This window comes from Rhincodon typus, chromosome 9, assembly GCF_021869965.1.
Source record: "Rhincodon typus isolate 14 chromosome 9, sRhiTyp1.1, whole genome shotgun sequence".
NCBI classification, from domain to species: domain Eukaryota; kingdom Metazoa; phylum Chordata; class Chondrichthyes; order Orectolobiformes; family Rhincodontidae; genus Rhincodon; species Rhincodon typus.
This window is the reverse complement of record NC_063340.1, coordinates 52,710,541-52,719,337: the sequence shown is the minus strand read 5'-3', so window position 1 is coordinate 52,719,337 and position 8,797 is coordinate 52,710,541.

Sequence of the window (8,797 nt, the reverse complement as noted above, 5' to 3'; positions counted from 1 at the left end):
GACCAGAATAGCAAGGTGAATTTCCCTGACCTTTTTCAAAACAGAGCCATGGGATATTTTACATCTACCTAAGAGTTCAAATTGGGCCATATCTCATTCAAAAAACAAGATCTGCCAAAATGTTTTTTTACAAGCAGTAAATTGCTTTTATTTACAAAAAGCGAGCATCATAAAAAATTTGCTTCTTTGAGATGAAGACAGTAGAAGTTTTTCAACACGTTGAGAGTATTTTAAATTTCCAATGCTTAGGTCATGCAGTTGGACTTAAACCCACAATTTGCCTACTCAGAAGAAAGATTACTGTTTATTTTTGTTAACTGATCTCACCTGGATCAGCAGGTGTTATGCCATAATCAATGTTAACAGTCCAGTGAGTTTTCCTGCCTGTGGATAATCAGACCTGGATAATGTCCAGCTCTTGTTGCACATGGACATGGACTGCTTCAGCATGTGAGGAGTTGTAAATAGTATTGAACTTTGTGGAATCATCAGCAAACATCCCCACTTCTGACCTTATGATGGAGGGAAGGTCATTGATGGAGCAGCTGAAGATGGTTGCGCTTAGGACACTATCCTGAGGAACTCTTTCAATTACGTCCTGATATTGACAGGCACATTCCACGAATACATTTTTAAAACTAGTAAATTGTTCCAGATAGTTTCTATCAAAAGTAATTTTCATTATACTTAGTACCATGTCACTCACAGATGGCAGTCTTGACACTCTGATTAAAATTGTTAGCTTTTTATGATAAACTTGTTTTCAGCTGTACAAATAAAATGTAACTAGATTGCCTCCTTTAAATATATCAAGGACTACAGTCAATGCAAACAAAATAATGCTGTAAAATGCTACTTAATTGGACTGAGTTGTGGGAGATTTTGTATTTGGCAATAAGCAAACAAGTTTGGATGGAAATTTGAATGACAATAAACTCCTGAATATGTGTACAATTTTGAGTACAGTTTGTGGCTCGGCCAGCAATTGTGTTCAATGTAAAAAACATTCAAGATGAGTATTTATTAAAGCCCATACACCAGAATTTTAATGAGCCTCATAAATTACTCTCCCTTCATTTCAGGAGGCCCTGTAAATTTGCATGTTATGTTCAATTTAAACCTCTGTGAAACTTTTACCCAAATTACTTTATTTGAATATTATAGACTGCCTCTCTGCTGGAAACTACAAACAAGCACTGGCATGTGCTTGAATTAAACCTGTACGTTGTTGCACTGGAGCTGGTTTCCAGATGATCATAGCCCCTTCATTTAAGTCAAAATCACTCATGTACACTACAAACAGCAAGGGCCTCAGCCCTGCAGAATCCCACCGGGAACACACTTACAGTCGCAGAAACATCGCCCTCTGCTTTCTGCCTCACAGCAAATTTCAGATCCAATTTTGCCTTAGTTTGCCTTGGAACCCATGACTTTTACTTTCTTAAACAAATTGCCAGTTCAAAAACCACCATCAAAAATGCCTTATCAAAAGCCTTACTGACGTCCAAGAAGACCACATAAAATGTATTACCATAATGCATGGATCTATCATGGCACTTTGCCTTAGATCCCAAGCGGTATTAGTTACTTGTCTCTCTGCTGTTCTGAGAAAGAGTCACCGGACCCGAAACGTTAACTCTGTTTTCTCCTCCACAGATGCTGCCAGACCTGCTGAGCTTTTCCAGCAACTTTGTTTTTGTTCCTGATTTACAGCATCCGCAGTTCTTTTGGTTTTTATTTGGCATTAGTTACTTGTCTCTCTGCTGTGAGGGACCGTATCAAAAGCCTTGCTAAAGTACAAGAAGACCATGTCAAATGCACTGCTCTTATCAACACTCCTGGTTACCTCCTTCAAACATTTTCTCGATCTGTCAAACATGACCTTCCCTTAACAAATCCTTGCTGACTATCCCTGATTAATCCATGTCTTTCTAAGTGTGAATATTTTGTCCCTCAAAATTCTTTCTCATGATTTCCCCACCACTGAGGTTGGACTGACTGGCCTGTAATTTCCTGGTCTATCCTGTCCAGCCTTTGTTTTTATTTAATCTGACAATGTTAGCAGTCCTCCAGTCCTCTGGCACTGACCCGTGGTCAGAGAGGATTTGAAAATTGCTGCCAGGACCCTGATATCCTTTCTCTTGTCTCCCTTAACAGCCTGGGACACAACTAAACAAGGACTGTGGATATATCCACTTTTAAGATTGCTAAACGCATTAGTACTTCCTCTGTATGTTATTTTGGTTATTTTGTTCTACTATTTCACAGTCCTCCATTTTGATATCTATACCTGCATTATCCTTTTCCACTGCGAAGACTGACACAAAATAATCATTGAGGATTGTGTCCATATCTTTTTGGGTCATCACATTACCTTTATGGTCCCCAATGGGTCCTACTGTTTCACTAGATTTTCTCTTGCTTTTTCTATATTTTGAAAAACCTTAATGGGTTTTCCTTTATCCTACTTCTGTCATGCACTCTCCTAGCTGACCTATTTTCCTTTTAAAGTTCCCAACTGCATTTCATATACTCCTTTAGGCTCTCTGCTGTATTGAACCCTTGGTATCTGCCTTAAGCTGCAGGATAGGTATGTCATCTATTTACAGTCATAGAGATAAACAGCAAGGAAACAGACCCTTCGGTCCAACTCATCCATGCTGACCAGATATCCTAAAAAATCTAGTCCCATTAGCCAGCATTTGACCAATATTTCTCTAAACCATTCCTTTTCATATACCCATCCACATGCCTTTTAAATGTCATAATTGTACCAGCCCCCATCACTTCCTCTGGCAGTTCGTTCCATACATGCACCACCCTCTGTGTGAAAAAGTTGTCCCTTAGGTCCCTTTTAAATATTTCCCCTCTCACCTTAAACCTATGCCCTCTAGTTTTGGGCACCCTGGGGAAAAGACCTTGTCTATTTACCCTATCCATTCCCCCGAACTTGACCACTGTTCATTATGCCAGGCTGTACAAAATGACATAGTGTCTTTCCACGGACCCATGTGTTCATGGGGAAATCCCAAACCAAATGCCTTGTTCCGTTTCCAGTTTGGACAACTGTCTGCACGCTTGCTGATCATGCTGTTGTAACATTTTCTCCCTTCTTTCCAACAAAGTGTCATGTACATGTGGTTGGGATGGTGAGATTGTGGGAGCGCCACACCATGTGGATCTGTTACCCAAACATGAGCACTGCTGGTAAGGGTGAGCCATTGCCTGAAGGAGTGGCATATGGATTTAACATAGATATCTGAAAATCTTGACTAAATTGCTTGATGTTTCATGACCATGGATTTTGTAGCACAGAAAATGTGTTCTGTGAGACTCTTCCAACCAGCGAGAGAAGATATAACAAGACATTCAAATATATGGAAAGCTCAAATGTCATGAAGCAAAGATTCTTTCTTTCACTGGCATCAGATCATTACAAGGATCAAGGGTCATTAATGATAAATAAGAAACTGTTTACAATATGTACATTGAACAAAACCTTTAACTCACTTGGGCTACAGATTATTTTGTCTATTTGCACTCCTACTTTCCCATGTGTCCACTTTCCACCAAAGACACCCTCTTTCCCAGAGAGAGGCCGTTTGACTGCTTTAGCTGCCATCCCTCACTGTCACCACCTACTGGTTGGAGGTCCTGTTGAACTGCTCGGCTCCCTTGCTCATTGCCCTTTATCACCACTGCCATCTATTGCTGGAGGGTCCATCACAAGGAGAAGATGTTAAACACCCCATTTCCTGCACATGGCTAGGAAGGCTTCCATAGTGCCACTATCAGGACAATTTTCAGACACAATTTGTGAGGTACACCAAAAATACTGAGTATAGCAATCAGCATGATAAAGTCCAATTGCACTTGTATCTTTGATTTGTCACACAAAAGGAAATTTGGGAAAATCGTCAGTCATCAGAAAATAATTGTGTCAATGGATATGAGATACATCAATCACAATCTTGTATCTCAGAGAGAACCTAATGTGGAAGGACAGTATTTCTGTGTTGTTGAGTTTGATAGATATAATCGTAGAGTCATAGAGATGTACAGCACGGAAACAAACACTTTGATCCAACTCGTCCATGTCAACCAGATATCCTAGATAAATTTAGTCCCATTTGCCAGTATTTGCTATATTTCGCATAACTTGACTGATGCCCTTATTAAAGCTGGGCCAATGTAGGGATTCACATGTCAATTTTTTTTTTGGCACCAGTGAGACCTACATGTATTGTCTTGATGGAGAGCTTGTGGAATTGTAACTTGTTTACCTTTGGAAGTGACATTCTTGGAGGGGTCTAGTCAGTCTCTGAATGACTGGAAAGGACACATTAGGTTGTGGACCTGTTGAGGTCACAGGAGGCACTAACCACAGAATAGGGCAGACAGGAATAAAATCAATTCCTTTCACCTCTCGGAAAGGCAGGATGGCTGTGATGTTAGGTCAGAAGGTAGCATTTGCAGCTTCTTAAATACCTGTTGTTTGCTGGACCTCATGGCCAATCCTTACCAGTGACCTATCAATAGTTCTACCTCTTCATCCTTCCAGGGCACAACTGGGGACATATTCAGAACCTTACAGTTGACCACACATAAGACAGATCACTGATGGATTGTTGCCTGGGAAGGCAATGATGTGAACTTCACCTGCAAACAAAAGCAGGTCTTTGGTTTTGCACTTCTGCCTGCTTCCCACATGTCCAGGGTGATAGGAACTTCATATAGTTGGCAATCCACCTGACAGTCACACATCAACCAGCCGTCTTTGTAAACCACAAGAGGACATAAAGGTCAGCAGACGTGATTTTGAGAAGCTACTTTTGACAGAATCTTCCCAGTTTCTATACAAGGTGGGGCACAGTGAGAAGTTTGGGAAAACTGGGTGAGATATCCAGCAAGGGTATTCCTGAATTCAAAGCCTATATGCATGAATTATCAATCATTATCTCCCTCATTACTACCTGATTTCACCTCACTAATGTGCAGTTTCCCATGCTCCCAACAGCAAGCTAGAAACTGGACATTAAGCATTCCTGACATAGAGGTCAGAACTGGTACCTGGAAACACCAGCTCACTGCATGTTCCTCCACCTCAGACACCAGTCACCAACATCTCAAGGTATCGACTGCATGAACCCTATGATCATGGACATTGACATCTCACACATACCAACCTCACTGCATTAACATGGTACATCTCCAATCCACTTACAGTGTGCTTCTGCACTTTATTGTTGCAATTTGGAGCACATTGGCACCTTTCATTGGAATGTTGCTGCCAGGACATTTGGCACAAAAGGACAGGCACCCAGCTCATGGATTGGATTTGATGCACCTCAGGGATCCGTGCTCGGCCCCTTAGTGATTTGTACCTAATCGATGATCATAGCATCCATGCCTTGCCTTGCCCTGTCATGCTTTGCCAAGCCATGCCTTTTGGCACTTTGTCCCGTCAGCCAAAGTATAAAGACATACAGTGTTGTTATCCCGACTTGCCTTTTACCCCAGGCACAATGCTAAGCGGATTGTCATGGTTGTTAGCAATCATTGATCAAGAGGATCAACATGTTGTTGTATGGCACTGTGCTATGTCAGATGGCAGCCAAATGAATGCCAAACACACTGCAAATGCATCAAGCAAACACCCCCCCATATCTCAAAGTCTAAAGGGAGTAGTCCTCAGTCAAATCCGAAGAGACACAGCTTAGGCACAGTAAATCAACGGCAGCCTCCAATACCAGTCTGGGCTTGGCACAGCCAGTCAGACTGACTGGTGGTGGTCAGGGTCAGGGTGTCTGTATCTCTACAGTCCAGAATGAGTGACAGTCAGCCTGTGGGTCCAGTGCAACCAGTCTGATGAGTCACAATAGTTGGGGATTGTATAGATATTAGTCAGAGGTCTGGTCACTCATTATTTGGGGCTGTCCAGCTCAGTTAAACTCTGTGTGGAGTTTGCACATTCTCCCTGTGTCTGTGTGGGCTTCTGCTGGGTGCTCTGGTTTCCTCCCACAGTCCAAAGGTGTGCAGGTTAGGTGGATTTGATGTGCCAAGTTGCTCCGTAGAATGCAAGAATGTGCAGGCTAAGTAGATTAGCCATGGTAAATGCAGGGTTATGGGGATAGGATAGGGGAGCTGGGCTTGGGTGGGATTCTCTTCGGAGGGTCAGTGCAGACTCAATGGGCCGAAAGGGCTCTTTCCACAATGTATGGATTCTATGATTCTATGATGAAGAGGGTCTTGGTCAGTCCTAGGAGTCTAGCCATTAAAGATCAAGGGCAGGTATGAGGGGTTACTGCTGTAGGGAGGGAAGCTGGGGAACCTAATTGTGGGGTTTGGAGGCAGAATGCTGGGATGCAGAGGGGATCACAATTGTAAAGGAGATAACAATATATAATTGGGGGAGACAATAAGGCATTGGTGCTGGAGCAAAATCATTGACAGTGAGCAGCACACTGGATTCGATGAGGAACAGTGGACTAATAGATCTGGCCAGTTTACTCCTTGTGAGGGAGGGACATCGTCTGTGAAGTCAAAGTTCCCCATGTCCCTGTGGCCTTTTGGTCAGTGTCGAGCCCCGATAGCTAGAGCAATGCAGGACTGTGCTGCTATCCAGCAGACCCTGAGGGAGCTGGACCTGGCTCTCCATGGCAGCCACCAACCCGTTGGTTAATGCAGCTAGATGCTCACGCCCTGAAGCAGCAGGGTTCCCGCAGCGTTACTGCAGTCCTGCAGACTCTGTAACGTTTGAACAGCGCCCCTAACAAACTTGCCTGTCGCTTCTGTGTTTGCATGTGCACTTTGATGAATTCACAAATTGCTGACACCATGGGGTCATCACCTGCCCGGGGCTGAGTTGACGCCCAATCCTCAGTGTGCCAGCGACCTGGGGCATTTCTCCCTTGGCCAGCTGCAGGGATGTGGCAATGAAGTGTTTATCAGTGTGTGCTCGCAACTCTAATCTCGCTGAAGTACCTACGGTGGTGTCAGCATCTGAACTGGTGGGCGGTGGGTGTGTTTTGTGGGGCAGGAAGAGGGTTTCCTCTGATATATTCATGCTGTCTTCCTCAGAGGTGGTGGAAGGAATGTCTTGCGGCACTGCCCTCTCAACTGTGGAGATCGTCGAAATGCTGCTTGTGCTTATATCGAGACAAAGCAGAGAATGCATCCCAAATATGGTAGAGATATCATGGCGTGTTATTAATACATTCACTGTGAGATCAATGGTAGAGTAACACAACAATGGACAATGCATTTACTTGGTTGCCAAAACAGGCATGTTTCAGTGACTCCACAAGCCAGTCCCTAGCGTCGCCATCGAGCTCCACAAACCTCTCCAGTTTAGGGATGAGGAGCCAAATAATGGGCACCCTATTAACCATACTAATGGTCTATTTTCTGCTTAAATACGGCAGAAGAAGGTACTGGCTGAGATGGAAGTAGGTGGAACATCTTTTAGTGGTGGAGCAGGTAGGGGCAAGAATATCATAGAATCCTTAGAGAGTGAAAGCAGGGCATTCAGCCCATCAAGTCCACCCCACTGAAGAGCATCACACCCGGACCTACACCCCCACCCTATCCCTGCATTTCCCATGGCTAACCCATCTTACCTACACATCCCTGGACACTATGGGCAATTTAGCATGGCCAGTCCCACCTAACCTGCACATCTTTGGATTGCGGGAAGAAACTCGAGCAACTAGAGGAAACCCACGCCGACGCAGCAAGAATAAGCAAACTCTACACAGATAGTCATCCAAGGCTGGAATCGAACCCGGGTCCCTGAAGTGATGAGGCAGCAGTGCTAACCATTGAGACACCGTGCATAGTGAGTAGTGAGGTGTCTTGAATGTGAGTGTAGACAGCATACAATATTATTAGTGTGAGGGGGATTTGGATAGGAGAGCACAAGTGAAGGGAAATGCTGCATGCAATAGTGAGAGTGGTCGAGCATGAACTTTGGTGGGAGTTTGGCAGAGATTGAGTGTGAGGTATAGAAGACAGAAGGTGGTGACACTTACCCTGATGGAATGGTGAGGATCATCACCTTTGCTACAGCATTGCTGGGCATTCCTCCCAATGGCTACTACTGCACTGATCCATGTGACAACTTCAGACCAGACTGGCAAGGGCTGGTGTCGTGTCCATCTCTGATGGTTCTCGGGGAAGAACACAACCCTCCCCTTCACCACCCCATCCACCAGTACCTCTAGGTACCTGTCTGCAAAGTGTGGCACCCATTTCCCCTTGACTGCCATGTACCAGGGGAAGATGTCTCAAACTGTGCAGAACAGCTTTGAACTGCCAGTTACTGGATTTATGATGGCCTTTTAAATATGGTGCCAGTTCCAGGTATCCCAAGACCTCCAAAGCACCCATGAGTATTTCCACCTACAGTGAGTAGGAGCATTGGGCTGGCCTTGGATGAGCAGGGCATCATGGGGGCATGGCATCTAGTTAATGAGATGAAATTGGGATGATAATATGAGTAAATAGGCGAGAATGAGAAAAACCCTCTGTGAAACACAATCTTTGTACACTGGAAACATTCTGAAAAAAATTCTAAATCTGAAGAACCGCTTCAGAGCCGGGGCCCAAGGAACTTCAGGTATGTGATTAATTTATTTCTCACCAAGTCAAAAATATAATTTATTCCTGTTTTAATTAATTACTGTTTAATTAATTGATCAGATCTAGGGGGATTACATTAGAATGAACCAAATAGAGGAATGAACATTAAAGGATTCCAGATTTTCAGTAAATTTAAAACTGTCACATAAATAATAAG